Raw genomic sequence first — 23,638 nt, 5'->3', positions numbered from 1 at the left:
GGATTGGCGTAGTGCCTTAGGACAGAAAAAATACTGAATTACTGCCGTTACTTTCAGTTCTTGGAATATAGATGAATACGGATGAATATTAGCTTGTTTTTTGGGAGAAAATACTTTCTGTCCCATCACATCAAGTATTTTATTATAGTTTTCAGTTAGTAGCATAAATTATTTTCATACCTTACTCTTGAATATTATGTATTTTTCAAGATATTCGAGGAATATTGCATTCTTAGTACTATAAGAAGAGCTTACCCAGAAGTAAATTCTGTATTTCAGTGAAGTTTTGTGGGGGAGAAGGGGTAGTCTCAAGCAGTTTCCCTCATTGATACTGGAGATCTAAGTAGGACTGTTGATTCACTTTACGTTTTTTGTTTTTATAATTAAATATTTGACCAAATTACAGTTTGTTTCCCCATGTATACAATTGCAATATATTTTACAGACTTACTCTAGATTGAAAATTTGTCCTGCACCATACAGAGCAGAATTAGTCTTTGTTTTTTCAGTACACTAAATTTCAGTTCTAAAGTCACATAAATTTTTATTGTTTTCTACAAGTAAAATCCTATTTTATAAATTGTCTCATAAAAATGTCCACTTTATAGAACAACATTTACAAATGGTGATGGTAGGTACAAAAANGATGGTAGGTAAAAAAAAAAAAAAAAAAAAGGAAAACTGCCAGAAATTGTTTACTTATATGACTTGGGTGTTCACAGACTTGAATTTTGCTGTAATCTTTGTGAATCACATTAAGTCAAGAAATGCAGGAATATTCCAACATACATCTATTTGCACTAGAAAATAACTTGGTTGTCAGGACAGATTGTTTCATTTTGTTCTTTGGAGAAGTGCTTGCTTTTATTGTTTGGAGGGTATTTCTGTTTCTCCGGAGAAGAATGACTGAGTACTGTGGACGTTGGAGACTAAGGGTATCTGAAGATGTCTTCTCAGTATTATTTGATACATAAAAGGCTTAAAATACTCTGATTTATATTACTAGATGTATTGACACTTCAGGAAATTATATTTAATTCATTTCAACAAATAATTTTTTTTAACCTATATTATATCTTGCCAGGGGCAGGGTATGCTAGGCACATTGCAGACTGTTGAAGTTGAAATGAAAGAGATTAAATTGTATGGAATCCAGGGACTAAAATGTGTACGTTTCAGAGTAAGCATCTCCGAAGTTTATTTCAGATTTTATATCCTAGATTAATTAATCTAGATTGAGTGTGTGTGTCTGTTGACTTTGGGTGAAAAGTCAGCATATTAAAGCTACCTATTTCACTCTCAATTAGGAGGATTGTAATCTTATAGCTAAACTTGTGTATCTTTGGCTATTTCCAGTTATGTATTGGACTGTTTGGATCACTGCTGTATTTCTAGTGCCTCAGACTATGTCCTCTAAATTTTTATTGAATGACTTCGTGGAGTGAATGAATGAGTGAGTGAGTGAGTGAGTGAATGATTATTAGCCCTTCTTTGATTGTTTGAGAGCATGTGAGGTATGCTGAGTTGTTGGGTCTCTCCCTATTGAAATGGTTCCTATGAGTATAGTCAGAAGTAATTCACTTGAATGCATGTGCTCTCGTCATAATCTGCTTGTCCACACACTCTAGAATCTAGATCCATAGCTCTCCTATGTTCATTTCTCTTTTAAGAATAATTATGACTGTCCACAGGACACCAAGGTGGCACAGTTGGTTAAGCATCCAACTCTTGATTTCGGCTTAGGTCATAATCTCATGGTTGTGAGATCAAGCCCTGCTTCTGGCTCCATGCTCAGTGCAGAGTCTGCTTGAGATTCTTTCTCCCTCTCCCTCTACCCCTCCTGCTTATGCTCTCTCTCTCTCTCTCTCTCAAATCAATAAATCTTAAAAAAAAAAAAAGAATAATTATGACTGTCCAAGGTAATGGCTAAAGAATCAGAATCTGTAAGAACTCTTGGAGGTCAGAATATTCATATCTTTATATACCCACTCAAATGGTTTAGAATTTTGGAGGTCTCTTTATCTCTCTTCCTCTTTAGCTTTTTCCCAGGAAGATAATAAAAAAGATCAAAAATGTTAGTGTCACTTACTTTTCTACAAAAGGAACACATTTAGATAGTGACATAAAGGAGAAAAGTACCCTTTGTGCCATTTGCATTTGTTATCTTGCTCATTCAATTACCCTATTATTCTACTGGGTTGGAATAGTGATCAGTCCATTTTATATTATAGATCAGTAAACCAAGGCTCTCAAATGTTAGGCTGGGTGCCCTCTAGAATACACACCCTGTGAAGGCTGCAGTTGGGTCTGTCTTGTTCACCGCTATTCTCTCATTTTGTAGTATAGTGTCTGGTGCACAGTGGGTAAATACTGATTGCTTTACTCTCGTCTGAGATCACACCATTAGTTGAAGCAACTGAGATTGCATATAGTTTTCTTCCATTTTACAGCCTATTCCTCTTTTCGCTGTAGTTAAGTTTTCTGAGAGACGATTTTGAGTTATACTTTTCTGAAAAAAGTGATCATATTCCAGTGGCATGCTTATCCTGTATTTCCCAACATGGACAGGATTTTGGCCTAGCCCTGTTTTCATGCTGTGGCATAGGTCTTTTCCCTACACGGAACATGCTCCTGACCGTGTTTGTTGGCTGTTTGCGGTGTGTTCACTAATACATCCTGTGTAATGCACTGTTTACCCTCATTTTTCAAGTTACAGTTTCACATTGTTACGGTCAGTGAAAATAACAGAAAATACCTGATATTGGCCATTGCGACCCATATTGCCATATCTTGGCATGGTTTGCTGCTCCCTTGAGTCGGCTAGATACAGACTATAGTGTGCCCCTCCTACTTTCCTACTAATGTTATAAAAGGGCTCTGCCAGCGTAGCCCTTCTTTTCTTCTGCTCTTTGATTCCTGCTGTATTGAAGTTGTGGGAGGCAGGGAAGGTGTTGCTATTTCCCTACCATTCCATTGCACCTTTGCCCAGGATGATGCAGTGGGACTGAGCAGACCAAATCACTGGAGTGCCGCAGATGGCTTGTCCCATCTCACAAGAGCTGGTTGTCAAGTTTTCAGACATTTCATGAGCTGGTTGTTAAAAATCGCCATCATTAAACCATGCAAACGTACAGCTTAAATTATATTTAATAACAAAGATAATAATTACTTAAAACTTCTCACTTCCTGGTTATTTTACTCCATGTTGATATGGTCTGTGCTCTCAAGGTTTTTTAGGTCAGGTGTGTCTAGATGGTGGAAATGCTGGATAGCAGGGTGTTGCTGTACTTGTCTTTTCGAGTCCATGTTCAGTGCTGTCATGTGGTGGTTGATATTGGTCATGGTGGGACTGTTTATATGGAGGAAATTGGCAAACACTACAATCCAGGACATACCTCCCCTTTTTTTTCCTGGAGAGCCATTTGTTATTAAATATTTACAACCACACAATGCCTAGAAACGAGAAAGAGACTGATACTGTCATCTTTTGTGTTATGTGTTTGGTTCTCTTGATAATATTTAGTCACAGTGAGGGAAAGAAACAGCTAGGAGATAAGGAGACAACAGAGAGGAAGAGAGTTGAGGTACAGAGGCACACCTTAGCCTAGGAGCAAACACAGAACCAACTCAGATACGTGCGAATGGTAAAACTGTACTGATTTTTTCACTGGCATTAGAGGTTATTTTTAGAGAATTTTCTTTAAAAAGATACAGTTTTGTACAACAGTAATTACCTAATATCTCATTCTTAGCTGAAAACCATTTATACCATTTATCATAATTATTTAGTTTTTTTGTGCATAAATGTTATATAAACAGATCTAGAATGATTTCATAAACTTTATTTTTTTTTAAACGAGTAGGATGCTTTTGAAGATTTATTTATGAGAGAGAGAGAGAGCAGAAGGAGGGTCAGAGGGAGAGAATCTTCAAGCAGACTCCCTGCTGAGTGTGGCGTCCGACACAGGGCTCCATCTCACAACCCGTGAGATCATGACCTCAGCTGAAATCAAGAGTTGTTTGTTCAACCAACTGAGCCACCCAAGCACCCCAACTTCACAAACTTTTAGATCCCAGGGAGCCAGGCTTGATTTTGAGACGCATTTTGGTACCTTTATTAATTTTTAATGGTGTTGATGGTGTATATGTGCATGACTAGTAATTCAGCATTTCATAATTTAGGCCCATTTGTAGATACATGTATATGGGCCTCACTGTCAAAACAGCTAAGCTAGACTGTTCAAGCCCCCCCCCCCCCCACTCCACCTCAGTGTCAAAGTTTTTCTTGGGCCACACAGTCCTATTTGCTTAAGTGACATCCCAGAATGCATCACTGATGTTTGAGGTTCTTCACCGGCAAGCCCCTGTCAGTACCCGTAGTCCTTTCTGTTCCACAGGGGCCTTGAACACTTGTAGGACACCGAAAGCCTCGTCGATGCTGCCGGAGGTGCCCAAGAGTGGCTGGGGGGTTGTCTGAGCAGGGCTTCGGGAATGTCATGCAGCCTTCTGCTGAATGCACATTACTGAACGTGAGGCCTGCGGGTAGAATGAAGCCAGTTGGTGCACTTGGGAAGGGCGGGGCTTGTGTGTGCTCACAGAGTGGTTGCTACATATTAAAATAAATGCAGGGTTAAATGCTTCCTAAAGGGATGTTTTTTTAAGCAGGACGGTTTTGTTTACTGCAGAGATTAGGGGACTTTGTTGGGAAAACAACATGGAAGAGCAGTAGAGATGAGTCATGTATTTCCTGGCTACTTAGCCAATATCAAATAATTAAGAACCATTTCATGGATAGGGCCAGGCAGCCAGAAGAACCTTCTACAGGAAACGACTTCATGATACCCGCTTTTTGCACAGAGGGGGCTGAGGTTAACTTGCTCTCATTGGGAAGCATGCCCCATAATGCTGCATGATGAAAGCAGCGTGTGCGCCGAAGAGGTGGCCCAGGTCCGTTCACTTCTGTTGGATGAGTTACCTTGTCCCCTGTTCTGAAAGCTCACGGCTGCTGTTCCCATTGCAGTAGCGCTTTATGAAAATTCTCACGTAGTATCTCACATTTTATGCTTACCATAAGGAAGGAAATTCATTGCTTAATTAGACTTAAAAGTGGGATTCTTGAAAACCGAAGGAACCTTCTGCCTCTCTGACTCCAGCACGTGAGTTTAAGCCCGGGTGGTCAGGCTCTGTCCTGCTTCTACTGTTTGACGCAGGCCAGCTTCCTGGCAAGCTTTGCCGTTTATTTTCCTTCAAGTAGGATCCTTAACATTCAAATCTAAGGGTTTTTTTTGTTTGAATTTTATTATCTTTGGTATTTAATTGATATGTTTCAAAATATTAGCCAAGTTCCACTCTTCTTCCCCCCCATGACTCTTATTAAAAATAGACATGTGAGGCTAGAGGGGAAAATTATTTCCTAATCCTGTAGATTCCTGCAGCATTTTCCTTCCAAGAAGCTGGTCGTGCCTTCTCTGTCACTCTTCAGGTGGGTGGAGAATATTCAGAATTGTGGACAAATCATATAATTATTGTCACGCGCANTTTTTCGCCCCCCCCCCCCCCCCCCCCCCCCGCCGTGATCAAGGCCACACGTGCCACATAGAGGAGAGGCCTTTGGTGAGTCAGGGCAGACACCCAGACTTGACCTTCGCTGTGGTGATGGTTCGCGTTGGGGGGGTGAGCACGGTTATGATTCATTTCTTTCCTTCCTGGAGTTGCCCCCAGTATCCATTCCATGGTGACGTCCAGAGCTGATGGAGAGAGAGGAAGGAAGGATATAATGATTTGTTCCCCTCCCACTCCAGGAGCCAAGTGGGCTTGGTGGGGAATGTGAAGGAGCTAAGTGGATGGAGATGATTGGGCGTGTCCATGTGTAGTTTCTGTTCCTCTCACTTGGTCTTCCCCACGGCCCCTAGATAAACCAGCAGAAGTGCGGGGCTGAAATGAAACACGTTTTGTAAATGCAGCTTTCATGTATTGAAACCTACTCTTCCCACTATTGACCTCTCTGTCTCTGTCTCTCTTTACTAGCTAGTTTTGAGTTCAAACCAAGAAGACGGAATTTCATTATGCAAATCTTTGAGCCATTTGTATGGCATCAGCGCCTTAGTATTGCTCTAATGGTAAAAGTCGTCTCTGTTTACTGTAAGATAAAACCTTTGTGTTTAGTTGGAAAAGAAAGGGACTCCTTGGAGGCCTTTGCCAGTGGCTGTGTGAAGATCTGTGGCTGAGACCTATACACAAAGGCCTTCTGTGCTGGGTCTCCCTGGCCCTACAAAGGTGGTAAGCCGAGCTGAGAGGGGAAGGCTGCAGAAAAGCAAAGCCGAAACTCCTACGTCCATTATTTCAAAATGAAATTGCTCCTTTATTTAGAAAACAAAGTGACACACCAGACAAGTACATAAACATTTCGTATGATTATATGAAGACAGGCTTAAAATGTACTTTAAAAACACGTGGTTCAAAAGCACACACTCCTTCATCTTCTCTGAAATTAACTGCCATTTTCTGTGAGTATGATGTAGCACGCACACTCTTACTTAGTAGAAAATTCTGCTTGCTTTCCGTGTTTTCCCTTGCTGTAGATGGGGCACATATTACTGCTGGATACTTGGATGCCCAGCATTTTTTCCCCTCCATTTTTTTATTAAAGAACGGGATATCTTTTTAAACCTCTCTTCATATATTAGTAGGAACAGGGAACATAAACTTGTAGAAGTGGGCTTGGGGGAGGCTTGGAGGGAGGAATTGCATTCTTTGGACGTTCCTGAGAGGAAAACAGCTGTATTAACTTCCCCCCCTTCTTCTTCGGGGGCGGGGGGGTTGCTGGGGGGGGGGTGGAGGCAAGTACAAGGGCATCTCCCCTGACACTCAAATTCCAGCTCTTTACAGCTGAGCACAGGCAGCTTGGCACAGCTCTGCCTGGAGCCAGTGTGCATGTGTGTTACAGTTCTGATTATTAGCCAACAGAAAACAGCTGTATACATTAGTAATGAAAGTACTTTGAAATAAAAAATCCAATAGTAGTGTTTTCCCCTATAAACACCAGATGTGTGCAGGGGTTTTACCCCACGTCTGCCCTGTATTTTAGCACCATTGTTCAGGGATATAAATGGAAGCCAGCATTTGAAAGGTCGACCGACATGTGGTAAAAGTAGGTATGTTTGTAGCAAAATAGGTATGTTGTGGTTGACTAGAAACATTTTAAGGTTTATTATTTTAAGGAGAGCCATTGCTGCCTGGCCAGTCATTCCATTCCTCCTCCTCTGCCTCTTACAAAAAGAAAACATTGTGTGTCTGCAAAAATATGCTCTACTATCAGGATTCAAACACCCCTGGTCTAAATCATTTAGCAGCTTTTAGTGCTGTCAGTAGGTAAATGATAGTTTAGCGGATGTACGGTTTGATACATGTTTCCTAAGGCATCTCTGAAAATGAGCATTTTCTTTTTGATGCCTGTGGGAATTTCTGTACTTTTGTTGGAGTGTATTTAAACCTGATCAAAAACTATCTGCATCTCATTTTCTGGATTAAAAAAAAAAGTGACCAAGTAAGGAATATTTCAGATTAGAAGTAGGAATATCTTGAGTTCTTAGGTCTCAATTTCTGGATTTTTTTATGTGACTAAGGGATGTCTGAATTTGCAAATCTGAGAGAAAATTCAAAGATTCCCTCCTTCTCCTCCTCCCCCTCCTCCCCCTCCTCCTCCTCCTCCTCCTCCTCCTCCTTTTTTTGTCCCAGAGCAATACCTTCCTGGAGGAAGGGAGCATTTCCTGACTGGTCCTGGGGAAGAAATGAAGTAGAACTGGTATTGAAGAGGAATCTTTCAGTGGGAATACAACAAAAACACAGTTCCAAAAACTCACCTGGGGAATTCCCAGATTCTTTGAAACCTTGCATGTCAAATAGCGTAATATAAATACAGGTTCAGACAAACTGGTTTGATGTTTCAATACCTATTTTTGTATGCATTTCCAGTTGTTCTATGACATCATGGTTTTAAAAACAATCACGATTTGAATATAAGGAGCCTTTCTTTCCTTTCTTTCATTTTCTCAAATTCTTCAATGAAAGATGAAAGGCAAGCCCAGGGGTGGATTGCTAAGGGTTTATTCTAGTCTGAGTGACGTCAGTTTTCCTACAGCTGTAATTAATCTTATATCTTAATGCCTCTCGTCTATAGAATGTGGGCATTGAAATGATTCTTCAGTTTGTTGTGAGAAAATTCCAGTAAAGTCACTTATAGAAAACTTTTAAAGTTAAATTATTAACTTTTCCTGAGGAGTCTCTTAAGGGAAGTTTTCTTTCCCCTTTGCATTAAGATAGAGAAAAAGAAACCGGGATACAGTAAAATGAAGGAGGAATGTTATGAGCCTTTTGCTCAGGGGTGAATGATAAGGGAATTAGGAGAATTCGCTTTTCTGCCTGTTATAAAGGTTATCTGTTCCTTCCTTTGGACATCTCCCTGGTGGTGGTCCCAAGGCTTGTATCACATTCTTTTTATCCTGAGGGTCCTGAACTTGACCATTACTATTTTAAAATCAAGCCCAAAGGGTTACCACACACCTTCATGGCAATTTCTCCATTCAGATACAAGAGGTAAACAACAATTCCAATGGCTTCTTTGAACCCACTGTCTGTAGAAGACTCCATGTGTAAATTTGGAGCTACTGCGTGAGTCATGCTGGAGATGCTCGAAGCCTCACGCTGCCTGAGGACAGAGGGGCTGTTGCTGTGGCAGGAGGGCTGAGATGGGAACCGGAGGAGCTGCCAGTGGGATTCGTTCAGTGTTGATATAGCCTGGCTCAGCAATGTGTTATTTACAGGGAAAACTCTGAGTCCATCCTCGAACTGAGAATCCATTCATGCATGTCGTAAAAGATGCCCTTTGGGGGAATGTTTCTGTGCTCTGCGGCCACCTCCTCTGACAGGGAGTCCGGAGCCTCTTGGTGAGGGCTCTGAAGGCCCTGCTGCTTTCACACCTCTAGGCACAGAAAGATTCCCGTCTTCCCGGACTAAAGGGTGGATTCATCATTCAACTCGTTATGACCAAAAGCATTTGAACATATTTGGAGAAGACTACTCTTGTGTTCTAGTGGGAAAATTCTAAAAGACCAGAAGTTTCCAAATACTGAACCTTATTCCGAAAATAGCTCAGTTTCTGCCTGCTTTGTTTTCTGCTGCAGAGTGAGACCCCCATTTAGTTTAGTCTTGTGAATTGAAGCCTATTTATACACTACGAAGTCTGATAGATGGACTATTATTTTTAGCCTGAAAATCATGAAAATCATGTATTTAAAACTCCTAAAGCTGAATGACAATCTCATCTTGCTTAAAATTCCTTCTAGTACTTTTCAGCGGATGGAAGGGAAAATATAAACAATTTGTTAATTGCAACAGCTGGTCTCTGATTATTTTTATGTTAATGTTTTGAATGGGTGGATTCGGAAGATTTTTAGAAAGAGCATCTGGCTTAATGTAGTCCTATTCAGACCTCAATCTTGAGAAGTGGAACCAGCCTTTTCAAAACAAACAAACAGAAGCCTCGTATGGAATCAGAGGGTGACTGCAAAGGCATGGTGAGCTTTCTATACTGTTGTAGAGGAGAGGGAGGACAAATGGTCCCAGTTAGGCTTCGGCCCAGCAGCGTCTTACTGGATTTAGTATGGCGTTTATCTAACTGCTGTGGTAAATGAGGTGAAGTCTTTTGCGTATACAGTTAATTCCCAATTATTCATACATGCTTTGGCCAAATTGCTGATTCTCTATGGACTTTGGAGACCTTTCCTCTGAGGACGCCCCCCCCCCGCCCCCCGATTTGTTGTCCATCCGGTCCCCTTGTCTAATTTCCTCTCTCACCATGCTTTCTCAGAGGGGTTCCCAGCTGCTCTCCTCATTTTCATTTTTGTTTCCTTCTCAGGCCCCTGCTGCTTTGCTTTCCCTGCTCTGGTCCCTGGATTTACTTGACAGTCCAAGGCTCCTGTCTCATGGCGCTTTTGTGGCTCAGTTATGTCAGGTTTGTGACAAAGAAGCTAGTTATTGTCAGGGAAAAACTCTAGAAGATGATGTCTGCTGCCCCTTGTTGCTCCTCCTGTCATCTGTGGGCCTTGGCGGAGTAAAGGAGGGGAGACTGAGTGGAGAAAGTATTTTCCCTAAAACATTTCTGAACTGTTCTTTTAAATGGTTTCTTCGGGATTTTACAGTCCTGTGGAGGAGGTATTAGAGCTAAATGCTTGAATAGTCTTTCACCCTTCATTTTCTCAACTTAGACATTTCTCCGTCCCATTGCCGAAAGGCAAATAATTAGAAAGGGGCCATTGGAATACGTTTGTCTGAGGCGAGTCCAGCTTTGGGACTGAGCTGCAGCCACAACAGCAGGAACAGCCTCGGGTGGCTCTTCATTTGGCAAATACCCAATTTATTGAGTTCTTTTTATATTTTGAATACTGTGGAAGATAGAAAATGAATTTGACCTATATTCTTTCTTTAAAGAGGTTTAAATAAATCTAAGAGAGGAGTCTGCACAGAAAACCGTAAGTCTAAGGCCAGTACATAAACACTTGATTACCATAATATGTGAGAACCTTGTTGCGTGTAGATGAGGTGTTGGGGCTCGCCCAAGAGGACGTCGTTTCTCCCGGGGAGGGGGCTAGAGTTAGGAGATGTAAAAACTTCCGCCCCAATACTCCTTTTCTGCACTGAGGGGATGGGAATGAAAACTCCTGTGCTGAATAGTTTTATCTAGATAATTTTTATGAACCCAGTTTTGTATTTTAAATGTCTACGGAGAATATAAATTTTCTCCCATCATATGAGTGCTTAATATAGATAGTCAGGCCCTACTTAGCTGAAATGTCGGTTAAAGGAGCACAGTCTTATGCTCCGTTCCCAAACCAATCCCAAGCCAGGTAATTGGTTGAAAAGCCTTTGGTTAGCCAATCAGATTTTTGGATAAATCAGCACTAAAGCAGCGTACATCGGATTCACAGAAGAGTCCTTCCTTCCCTCACCGCTGCCTCGCGGTGTTTGATTTATCTGTGGTCCCACTGAAGCTTTGGATTTCTCAGACCAAGCGAGATGAAACTCAGCAAATTTTAAGGAAGGGGAGCTGTAAAAGACAGAGGTATGGTAATAACAGGACTGAAAACCTACCAGGATTCTGAGAACATGGTAGTTTTCAGTGAGATTTCTGTTTAAAGTTTGATGCTTTAAGAGGCCTAACCTTCCATGGAATGTCTCAACTCATTCTTGGTGTTCATGAGATGTTTTTGTCACCTTTAAATATGAGCCAAATAGAAATCATCTCTACATTGGGGTAGAAGACTTCATTCCTGCTGTAACTACGGATTTCATGGGGAGGATGAGAGAGGGTCCTGGGGTTAGAGATGATTTTGGTGCATCCCTTTAGAATTCTTGTCCAGGATGGTGATGGTCAGGTGAGATCATGTGAGAGTGCTTTATAGTTGGAAAGTGCTAGAGGAATCATGAGTTTATCAGAAACTAGTTCAGCAGTTATTAAGGTGTGACTGATGTTACTTTTCTGAATGAACTGTGGTGCCTGTTAAATATTTAGATTCCTGGGCCTAACCATGAGTCTGCTGGTCAGAGTCTCTGAGGACAGGGACCTGAGAATCTGCATTTTAACACACTCCTTGGGCCTTCCTTCTGCACTTTAGACCAGAGCACTTACCCTAGAGCTACAGCCTTTGGAAGTGTGAGGTTGCCAGTTGTGAAACTTTGCTGTTGGATAGCAGGGGAGTGCGAATATAGCTCAGAGCTGACTATAGTGTTAGCTCATGAAGGGGCTCGCAAACATCTCTTCTGTCTTGGAAATAGGTGTGAAAGACCTTCCTCTTGAAAGCCTGTTATGTGCTGGACATAATTTGCTTATTTGATACCACTTTCCCAATAGCCCCGAGGAAGGTCTGATTCTTTATAACCCCTCTGCTTTGCACAGGGGCAAGCTGAGGGTCAGAAAGGCTAGGTAACTTGCTTAGGACCACGCAACTACTCATGAAGGAGCTGACCTTGAATCCGATCGGAGTCTGAAACGCAAGCTCTCGGCTGCTGTCCGTTCTAGATTGCCAAGTGTCGATGGTCACAGCCCGTGAGGGTGAGAGGGGTGAGGGGAGGCAGGCAGAGGCTAACATATCACTGCAGCCGTAGGCTAGTATGGCCAGAATGCTGGCCCGTGGAAGCCAGACAAGCTAAAATCCTGGCAGACCCATTAGGCATGATGTACTGATGGGTGAATTGGAGGCCTAGGGAACATTTGTAAGAAGCTGGCTGCCTGTCACCTGAAAGCTCACATGCTGACTTTCTAAAGCAGGTGGGAAGAAAAGATCACAAGCTTTGCTTAAAACTGCCTGTGAACTTTTTATGAGGCTTTTTATATCACCACTCATAATGCTCTTCCTTGGCAGATGGTAAGACACAGTCTGGTTAGAGTTAAGGAGCTCCAGTTTTGCAGGGGGTCAAGGCTGTAGCGTTGGGAACAACAGGAAAATGGGAGGGACAGAAGGCAACAAACAAAAGCTTGATGTGTAGAAGCCCGGTGAGCTGGGGTATCCCTGCGATCCCACATTCTTGTCATTTTAATATGTCTTAGAACCAAAGATATCTGTAGAGAGGTGGTAAAAAGGATAAAAATGCAGATTACGATAGAAGTCCACAGGTAAGGAAAATTGGAAGAAGTCTGAAGTTGTTTGTGGGTAGAAAGCCTGTGCCACACTCTGTGAGCCCCCGCGTCCTTTGCTCCCGCACTGCCCTTTAAGTTCAGCTCCCTCATACAGCCAGTGGTGAGCGTTCGTGGTTTTCATCATCCTGGCTTGGGATGTAAATATGAATACCATACATCTTCGTGTTTGATCAGGAAGTTGGTTTGTTTTGGAATGTATAGTTTTGAAAAGGTTTACTCTATATTTTGATGTTCTCTGGGGACCAGTGGGCCATGGAGTATCATAAAAATAATGGTTGTGATCGAGGTAAATACAGGATGTAAGGTTAGAAATTACGTTGAGGGGCGCCTGGGTGGCACAGCAGTTAAGCGTCTGCCTTTGGCTCAGGGCGTGATCCTGGCGTTATGGGATCGAGCCCCACATCGGGCTCCTCCACTATGAGCCTGCTTCTTTCTCTCCTACTCCCCCTGCTTGTGTTCCCTCTCTCGCTGGCTGTCTCTATCTCTGTCAAATAAATAAATAAAATCTTTAAAAAAATAAATAAAAGAAATTACGTTGAGGCAATTACAGCATCTATATTAAAACACTCACTTCGTATCTATAGGGGAGATGGTATGAAGTGGGATTACCTGGGTTTGTGCCACCCCCTCCCTGCAGGCAACATACATATAGTCCCCAAATACAAGGGTTTGGAGAGGTAATTCTGTCTCCTGGAACTTATTTTCCTCATCCGTATGAAGAGGGGAATGACTGAATGACCTCTTTCAAGTTTTGCATTCTATAGTCCTCAACCACAGCTCTGTGGTGACCCTGACTGGCCCCATTCTGACCTAGCGACTTATGGAAACATCTCTTGTCTCTTCCTCGCTTCACATTGGCTTCTTTTGATGGCACTTGTTCCTTGGACTTAGTGGGTCCACAGGCAGAACTACGTGTCTCTTCCTCCGACGCACGTGGCCGTGGGTGCGGGCAGGCAGCGTGGTCCCTTGGCTGCCCTTGTGCTTCGGCTGTGCACCCAGCTCCACAGTGTCTCTCCAGTGTGGTTGGTGGGCCTCCTGGGTGTCTGGTAAGCATGCAGATTCCCAGACCTCTCTCATCCCTATTGAGGATAAATCTCTGGAGGTATGGCTGTCTGCAGTCTGTGTTTTCCCAAGCCTCCAAAATTATCTTCGGGCTCCCTACACTTTGGAGAGCCTGAATGATTCACCTCAAAGTATGTGCTGTGGTCTTCAGCTTTAACCCGCGTCTCCCTGAAAGCAAGCAGGCAGTGCGTGCGTGTGTGTGTGTATAAATAAAACTTCTGAGAATAAGTTGTACTCCTCTGGTTTATTCCCTCATGTAACAAATATTTGCACACTTACTGTACGCAAAGCCCTGTGTAGTGGCTGTAGGGGTGGAGACAGGACAGAGCTCAGCAACGGATGGCATGTGAGGGATGAGGGAGAGGTCCAAGCAGGTTTCTAGCTGGGTCTGGGAATCTCGTTGTGCCACCAAGAGAACTGGGTATACAGGGAGAGCAGGCAACAGCTCTGGGAGAGAAGATGGCCGTGTAAGTGGGAATTTACAGGGTGATGATCAGCTATGCCTGGATTTCTGGACCCAGTTATAAAACTGGTACTACATATTAGGGTCATAGTATCTTAGAGTTGGGAGGTTATGGTCTAGATCCTGTTCAGTCTCCTCAGAAGTGGGAAAACCTGAAACCATTTGGAGGCTGTGGTTTAGGTTGGGGGAAGAAAATCCCGAGGGGAGCCACGATGTGTAAAGGTGACCTTTCCTTTCCCACTTGACAGAAGCTGGTTTCCTTAATAATCTCTAACTGATTTTGGATCTTTACCAGAATAAGCTGGAAAGAAGATTTGAAATGAGACAGGCCTTCCTAGCAGATACATTCATTTGATATTTTAAAAAAATGCTTTTAGAACGTACCATCTGTGGTCGGTCAAGTAGTGTTGGTATGTCTTCTTTAAAGATAGCCACTCAGTACCTGCCTCCCTCCTGTAGCTAAGAGAAAGGGAGGCATTGGGGCCTTTCGGGGAGACAGACCGCTGCTCACCCGCTGAGTGGATGTCCTTGGGAAGCCTCCTAGTGTTTTCCCTGACTGCTTCACAAATCAGGATGTGTGCTTGTGTTTGTCCTTACTCTGGCCTGTTGAGTTTGAAGGGGTCTGGAGCTTCCGCACCAGAAGTAGTTTCCAGTGTGTGTTCCCGTCTCAACAGCAGTGACCTCAGCATGGAGGTGGTTTTGCCCGTAGGGCAGCGACTTCCTTTGACCCACCAGAATCAGCAAGGTCGATGGCGAGAAATCATTTGCCAACCGGACGGGGAGGCCACAAGCGGAGGCTGGGTCAGCAGAGAGAACAACTCACGAGGCCGATTCGGTCACAGGATGGACAGAGTCAGGAAAGAAGTGTGAGTCAGGCTGGTGACTGTCCGTGGTGTCCTCACAGCAGCAGCTGGAGAGCCGGGTCGGAAGGCTGAGTCAGAACCGCCTGGGCCGAGGTCTGGACTGCACGGTGGGTATGGCGTGCCAGGCTCCAAGGGGACTTCCTGAGGCCCCGAGCTTGCTGGGCTTTTCCTCTTGTGGGGAACCAGTGATCAGCACCTTGGGGGTTGTGACCCAGTCCCTGTCCAGAGCATCAGCCCAGGCAGAGTGTGGTGGCAGTTCCGGGCACGCTTTTGCGAAAGGTATTTGCAAGATGACTGGTCCGGGTGTGATTTGCGTAGACTGTAGGAACCGTAGCATCCCTCAGCAGGGAATTCGAGCGTGGGATCTTAAGGAAGTGTCTCTCCCATAAGATGTCATCTATGTTTAATTCCAGTGCCAGTAAAACATGGTGATATTTGGAATAAATTGTAAATGTTCTTATAGAATCTGTTTAATTTGGTGCCAGGATGTAATGAACTTGAGGTGTGAGAATGAGAACTAGAGGTGAAGTATATTATTAGTGTAAGAAAGGGTTAAAAAGGAGCTCAGAGTGTTATAAAAAGTTTTCAGCTCCTAAACCCCACCCTTTTGCCACACCAGCGGTAGAGAAATTACAGAAAGCTGATTGTGTTGTCTATTTGGCAAGTCAAAGCAAGAAGCAGCAAGCTAAAAGATGAGTATTCTAGATTGCTTTCACTTTCTGTGACATGAAGGTTCTAAATATAAAAAATAAGAAGCCCCTGGGCGGTTGCTCTTTGGAATTTGTGTGGACAGATTCAGGTCATCCTTATACTTTGTGCTTTTTAAGAAGTGAGACTTCTGATTACTGAGTCAATTTCTGATAGCTTTTAAGTTTGATTATTTCAAAACACAGTTGGTTATATGAAATTTACATTTATAAAATGTCCGATTTAGTAGGAGGTAAAGCTTGCCCTCCTTCTCCCAATTTCATTTCCAGAGGTTTATAATTGCCACGTACTGAAACCTAGAACTGCCCCTCTACTTTACAATATATTTGAAAGATGGATTTTTCTTTCACTTTGTCATTAAAGTGAGTTGCTCAACTTAATTATAGGTGCAGTACGGTTCTTAGAACGTTGTCAGATTGTGTGTCATTTTAATCCACTTTTGATTGTTGTTGGAAATACAGTTAGGCGGTTTTATCCATCTTCCTGCCTGTTTACTTCTGAGAAAATTTTGTTTTGTCTTTGGATGACATTACATGTCTTTCAGTCTTCTGTGGCATTTCATATTTCCTCTTATCCAAGTTTTGCTAGTCTGAGCACTTTATGTGCCTGGTCTATTCTAGTTCTTGACTGGGATACCCTTTCAGTATTGGTAAATTCAACTACATTATAAGTTTATTAAACTGTAGGAGAGATGTATTTTCTTCCTCACTCAGCCTCCCTTCTAGGGAAGAGATGTAAGTCTAGAAGTCCAACCATCTGATAAGTCTGGTAATTTTCCAATATTTCAACCAGTTACCTTGAGACTAAGGATTTCTTGTGTGGTTCTCCCTCTACCCCCTGCACCTCCATTTTGGCTTAGAGTTTTGCTCTAATATTACTAGCTAGCTTCTATTCATTCTAGTGTGTATTAGGTGTGTGGCTAGGTGTGTAACCTGCTTCTGATCCCTATGACGACATTGAGATAAGTGCTGTTATTTAAAATACCAATGAAGACATAGAAATATAGAAAATATAAGTAATTCATCGAATTACTATTAAGAGATGGAGTGGAAATCTGAAGCCAGGTCTCAATTGACCTCAAAGCCTTCACTTTAAATTTCTGCTGCCTCTTGCATTGTTCTTTTATTCAGCCCATCCTAATGAGCTCTGACCATCGCCATTCATGGGTCTTCGCGTTGAGAAGACCACAGCAAGTGGAACAGAGGATACAGACAGTAAAGAATTAAATGAGTGAACATGTACCATTACCAGAGGTGGTGATGGCTATGAAGAAAAGATCATTGGATAAGAGGGATGATGGGGGTATGCTTTCTGGCAAAACTTACAAAAATAAGAGAGAACTTTTCTAGTTATTGGTTCTGTTTAACATCCTAGAACGGCATGAACAAAAGCAAGAAAAAAAAATTAAAGCCTTAAAAAATATTCAGGATCCGTTAAGTTTCAAATCTTAAGTGAAATGGTGATTTTACTGGCAGATTGGCCTGTCAGCCTGCAAACTGGAAAGGCTAATTGCTTGTATCCCTCCCAGGGCGGTGTGACCAGCGAGCCGAAGGTTTAGAGGCTGGGAACACCAGCAATCCAGTTATTCCCAAGCTACAATACCAGTCTTTCAGATACTGGTTGTGAGAAATTTTCTTCTGGGGTTTTCCTTTTCTTTAGGAAATACTGTTTTAAAATTATTTCGCTAGGAAGTGCTAACAGATCTTCTCTGTTAGCCCTTTTGATAATTCTCACACGTGAATATTTTTTTCCCACTGTTCAGTGTTTGTTTTAGTTGGTATGACACTTGAATGGTTGATTGCACTGTTCATATGCAGATTTTTCGTTTTACGGTGTCTGGCAGTCTACACTATTCGGATGCATAAGGTACAGAAAATAATAGCCTTTAGAGCAGTTATGCACAGTATGGGCGATACTGGATCGATACCTTGGATCCCAGGATATGACTGGAGAGAAACAGTGGACTAGCTATGTTGGGTGAGGGAACCAGAGGTTCTGTAAGCACGCAGCGAACGCGCATCTGGTTTGAAAAGCAGCTGGGGCGTCAAGAGCATTGGCAGCGGTGCCTCCGAGGTGCGGCGGAGCTGTTCGACCTAAGTTAGCTTAGGTCTACACAAGATAGGTGCCACCCAGCATCGGGATATAGCTGCACGGTTTTGAGAGCCGTTCCTGTCTGTAACGTTAGGAGATCGATGTTTTTCCTAGGCCCTTTTCACATTACTCCTTGAGTCAGTGATCAGATAAGAAGGACAGGATGCACAACCGCTAGGCAAAGTCCTGTTGTAGCCTAGACAGCAAAGTGGCACATTAGAGCCTCAGAGCTGCAGCTCTCTTCGGATCATTCTGGGTGTTTCTGTGGTCTTCTTCAGATGGGCCTCTTCCTCAGGAGTCCGTCCCCCTCGCAATGTCTGAGATTCCATTCTGTCCCACCATGTAAGAAACACCAAGGAAGACAGCCTCTTTGATTCCATAGAGACCCTTTATCATGGTGGAAATTGGACCCACCCGCCTCAGATTCTTCATAATACTTTCTGCCAAAATTGCCACAGACGGTCCAGTGGCCCAGGATGTGCAGCCTTTCAGCTGGATCACTTCATAAGCACTGTCAGCCACCTGTTCCACAAATGAAGTTTTTAAGATTCAGAAGTAAAGAAAAAAAAAAAAGACCACAATTCAAATATTAAGAATGCATGTTGTTGACCGTTCTGGAACTTGGTGTCCAAGCAGTGAACTACTAGCTATAAATTTTTTTCCCCCCGGGATGATAGACAAAGGCGATTACTGTTTGCCATTTTGAAGATGTGGACTTTTATTAATGACTTTTGTCATGAACGTTGATCTATCACAGAAAACCATTTTAGCTCCATTGTCTACTTGGTTGGTTCTTCTCTAGTAGGTTCTGTCAGTTTTATAGCATCTTTCACGTGACACATAACCTTTTCATTTACAAAAGGTCAGAGAAAGGATTTCCCATTTCTTTCCACTAGGTAGACTTAAAAAGATGTCCTAGCCTTGTTCTGGCCCTTTTTCTTCCTCTCACCATACCCATTGATTGACCCGATAGCCTAGAAATCTGTAGACCAGCAATCCAGATAGACAAAGAAGACGCTTAATCCTGTGTAAGGCCTCACCTCTGAAAAATAATTTGTGCTAAATCAGAACATTTCTGTTTTCATTACTCACATTCTTATTTTAGGGAAGTTGGAGACACTCCGTTCTTTTACAGAATGTATTTATCTTATTTTCAAGTGTTTAAAGATGGAGTTAGTTCTTTTGCAGTGATCTATTCCTTACTGAGATTTGAAAGGAAATGTTTTATTTAAAAAACTCATGAAAAAAACTTAATTCCTTTCTATTTGCAATATGTCATGTTACCTTATATCATTTTATTTAGAATATGTTTATCATAGTTACAGGAAAATTTAGCTACTGTTGCCACAAAACAGGCCAAAGGATTCTGTGAACTTTGTATTGGTAATTTAGTTCCTTACAAAGACAGATAATTTGTCTAATGTATTCACTGTTTTTAAATTATGAGGAAGTAATTATACTGCACTAATTTAATGTAGATTTTGTGCCTTCTTTGCTTCTCTTTAGAAAACTTAATAAGTGTATATTGAATTCTTGCTGAATTGCTAGCTCTTGCAAACCATCACTACTTTGGGCGACCATACCTTCTATTTTACTCAGAGACTAAGGTTTTTGAAGACCAGGCAACAAAAAGGAGAGTGACCATAATTGACAAGAACTGAACTGTAGATGTTGAGGCTGGAAGAGGAAGAGAGCTGTGAAAGCTGAAGTAGGGCTTTCAGAAGTTGGGGAGCTTCAAGAATTTCCATGAAATAAGTGTTCCTAGAATTACTTGCCTCACTGCCCTCCTCCAGCAATGGTACTTTTTCTGTGATGTTCCATCTGCTATAGTTTTTTTAATTTATGGAAACTGGAAGAAGTATATAGTTGAGTTCATAAAGTCATCTGTTTCTTTTGATGTCTAAATAAAATTTGGCATTGCATATGCTCTTATCTTCACCTCCATGGCAATATTTTGTAGAAAAAAAAGCCAAAACAAACAACCCCCCCCCACGAACTCCAAATTTGAAATTTGAACAGTGTGGCAGAATCCTTCAAAAAGCATCTGAAATGCTTGCTTTTTATTCAGTTAAGAATTTAAAGATTTATGGGTAGGACACATTTATGGGTGCCCCCTGTCACCCCCGAAAACAGCCCCCAGACTCATTGACAACCCCCACAGTCCTGGAAAGGCCTGACAAGCTGCGTAAATTTGACCAAGGGGGAAAATGCACATACCATTTCCCCAGATTTCTGGTTTCTAGTTCCTTTGCACTGCTATTTTTGTTCCTACTTTATAAGGCCTCCTCCAGCAGGAGAAAGTGAAGTAGATGGGAGGAGAGAGTAAGGGATATTCTGAGTGTCCTCCTCTAGCATCTCCGTTCTCTGTGTTTGTCTTTAAAGACGAGGTGGTGAGGAGAGGCTGAGGTTGAAGAGTTTTCTGTCTCCTCGTTCTCTCCCTTGCCCTGTTCTCTCTCAGTCTTTCTGTGAGCTGCCTTATCAGTTCGTATCCATACAGGCACCTCCCTGTGGCTTTTTGGTGTCATCATCAACAACCAGAAGGGGTAACATGGCCCACAGTTTGGCTGATTTGAGTTTCAAAGCCAAAGTTGTCGTTGGCAACATGATTTAACTTGTTTTTTAACTTATTTTTGTTTAGCTGCTGGAGGTATGAAACTGTTGTAAAATCTTGTCTCCAGGGGCGCCTGGGTGGCTCAGTCGTTAAGCGTCTGCCTTTGGCTCAGGGCGTGATCCCCGCGTTCTGGGATCGAGCCCCGCATCAGGCTCCTCGCTTGGGAGCCTACTTCTTCCTCTCCCACTCCCCCTGCTTGTGTTCCCTCTCTCACTGGCTGTCTCTCTGTCAAATAAATAAATAAAATCTTTAAAAAATAATAAAATAAAATAAAAAAATTCTTGTCTCCGTTATTGCTTAAGGTGGCGATAAACTTCCTGGTTTTTCTAAATGAGTTCTTCTGGGTTATTACCCTGTGGCTCGCCTCACAGAACCACGTGTCCTTGCTTCTGCAGGTGTATCAGAAGTATATAGCAAAAAGTAGAATCCTTTCGAATGTTTGTATTGCTCCTTCTAAGACTGGATCTTAAAATCCTATTATAAAAAATCCTATTTGTTTTGAAAAATGGATGCCGTTTTCTTAGGTGAAAACATTACTTGACCTCTGCTTATTTATTACATAGTAGTAATGTGTAACAGAATACCTTTATTGGTTACTGACTGACTGAGTGCTCTCAGCCGCCCAGCCAAAAGGGTATGCTTCGTGTGAGTAGCGATGGCGGTGATCTTGTTCACCTCTGTGTCACTCAGAGTGATACCTGCCACTTTGGCACTCAGTACATGTTGGAGGAATAATTGTTTTGTTTTTGCTTTTAAGGATTATTTATTTGAGAGAGAGAAGGAGAGAGAGCACGAGATGGGGGAGGGACAGAGGGACAAGCAGACTCCCTGCTGAGCAGAGAGCCCCATGCAGGACCCTGCCCCAGGACACTGAGATCATAACCTGAACTGAAGGCAGATGCTTAACCAGCTGAGCCATCTCTGTGCCCCAGAATGATTTTTTTTTTTAAGATTTTATTTATTTGTCAGTGCACACGTGCATACATGAGTGGGGGGGAGGGGCAGAGGGAGAGGGAGAAGCAAGCTCCCTGCTGAGCAGGGAGCCTGATCTGGGACTTGATCTGACGCTGAGATCATGACCTGAGCCGAAGGCAGACGCTTAACGAACTAAGCCACCCAGGCGCCCCATATTAGCATTAATATTGGCTTCCAAGGAATGGTGAACTTGGCTAAACTTTGAATTTGTAATACTCAGTCATTTCTAAGATACAGTTCACGTTCTACCATGGTGATAATTTAAAGGGGGAAATTTGTTTTAAAAAAAAAGTTCAATTAAAATATTCTCATTTACATATTCTTGTTTTTCTGGATGTCATAAAAACAAATTTTCACTTAGGGCAGGTTTGTTAGAGGGCCCCTTATCCCCCTCTGGCTTTCTGCTGGCGTCTCCTCTGCAACACCCTTCCTTGAGAATCCACTGCTCTCTATTTCAAACTTTTATGACAAGGTGCTCCCACCTCAACAGGTGCTCACCATGGCAACGGAGGTAGTTTTTTCCATTTTTGGAGTTGAAAGCAGTGCCTTCTTATTTCTAATAATAAGTAATAGTCCCAGAAAACCAGGGTTTAGAATAAATTTGGCTGTTTGCTTCCTCTAAAATCACATCATTCAGTCAAGTTTCTTACATTGTTTGGAATGGAGAGATACCAGGGAACTGATTGAGTTGTGATCCTTTATCATTCTCACATACCTAGCAGCTGGTGTTTACTAGTTGCTCAGTGTGTCTTGACAATATACTGTGTTTATTCCTGTTGCGCAGATGGGGAAGCTGAAGCTCAGTGAAGTTAGGCGCCTTGACCAAATGCACAGAGCTGGCAAGAAAGGGAATTGGAAGGTCAGCCCAGGCAGCTGGACTTCAGCTCTGCTCCTCCAACATGGCTCTGTCCTCCTGGAGCCTCGTTTCTCTCTTGTGAGTCCAGCCCACTCTGAGCGCCTGATCCTTTATAAAGGCGCTGTATAAGGTGTGTGGCCCCAAGCAAACAGGACTGGAGTGACCAGAATGAAGTGCAGTGAGCATGAGGCTGTGGGAATGGTGGCAAGGCAGAAACACCTTGAAATTCATATAGTGAGCTGTCCTCTCACGGAGCTTCAAAATTGTACAGTCTCAGGTGTGGCCTTCTCAGCAAAGGCTGTGGATGGCCCACAAACTAGGGAAGATATCAGACGATGAGGTGGAAGGGCTTACAGCGTTCTTTGAAACAGTAAGGTAGGAATCTGATCACAGCATCTGTCACACAGCATTTCTGATGGAATTCTTCCTTTCTGTAGTCAGCTCATAAATTTCATCCCTGTAAATAGTTGTAGGCATAAGTAGATAGGTTAAACTAAACCATAATGGGTAAGTTTATTCACTGTAACATCTGGGTGCGGGGAGGTGGAAGATTAAATATTCAAAAATTTGGTGGATAGCCATTGTGCCTCATTTAATGATAAAACATTGAACTTGAAATTATCTTTATAATCTCATTTCACTTATAAGATCATACAGTGTTAGAAGTAAATGAGACCATGAAACATAACCAAGCGTCTTTATTTTCCAGGTGAAAGGACTGAGGCTCAGAGAAGCTGTGCCATTTGCCTAAGATCACATAGCATGTAGCTGATGATGATTGGAGACTGAGTCCTCTTGGTCTCATGTCACTGAGTTTTTTCCTGTGTCTGTGTGTTTAGTTACTGTTTTAAGTTAGTCCTGGTCCTCACTGTTAAACTTACAGACTCGCTTACTCTTGTATCAGTATTTGGTGTATGTGCTACTGTTAATCTCAACACAGTGGTATATTTTGGGGGCAGTGGGAGTGTCTTAGAGGAATTTAACATACAGTAAACATTTGCTTTGTGCTGGGCAAATTTTGCTCTTAATCTCAACCATCGCTGTTAATGCTATGAAAACTGACATGGTCATCACTGTCCTCATCATCAACCCCATTCTAAAGGTCAGAAGGCCCGAGTTTCTCAGAATTTAAACAGACTATTTAAGTGGTGGATCGAGGTTTCAAATAATAACTTTCCAGTTTTGTCCATTTTGCAGCAAGGAAAATGCAGTTTCCACTTTCCTGCGCACTCTTGACTAATTGATTGTAGTTGATTGGAGTGCCGAGTGCAGGATCCAGAAATAGTGTCTGGGCTCAGGGGGAAAGGGGCAATGT

At 42.5% G+C, this 23,638-nt stretch overlaps 1 protein-coding gene across 6 annotated transcripts in view; it reads left to right on the top strand.

Moving 5' to 3' along the window:
• FNDC3B (fibronectin type III domain containing 3B) overlaps window positions 1-23,638 on the top strand; it is a 339,887-nt gene that overhangs the window by 127,264 nt on the left and 188,985 nt on the right. The window contains exon 1 of one of the 6 annotated variants that reach the window (XM_034662829.1): window positions 13,778-15,189. The exons of the other annotated variants lie outside the window; for them this stretch is intronic. The gene's annotated coding sequence lies outside the window, so the exon portion shown is untranslated. Of the gene's footprint in view, window positions 1-13,777; window positions 15,190-23,638 lie in introns of those variants that run through there. 6 annotated transcript variants of the gene reach the window in all.

Source organism: Ailuropoda melanoleuca, chromosome 1 (genome assembly GCF_002007445.2).
Source record: "Ailuropoda melanoleuca isolate Jingjing chromosome 1, ASM200744v2, whole genome shotgun sequence".
Lineage (NCBI taxonomy): Eukaryota > Metazoa > Chordata > Mammalia > Carnivora > Ursidae > Ailuropoda > Ailuropoda melanoleuca.
Note: the sequence above shows the minus strand (reverse complement) of the source record. Positions and strands in the feature narration are given on the sequence as shown.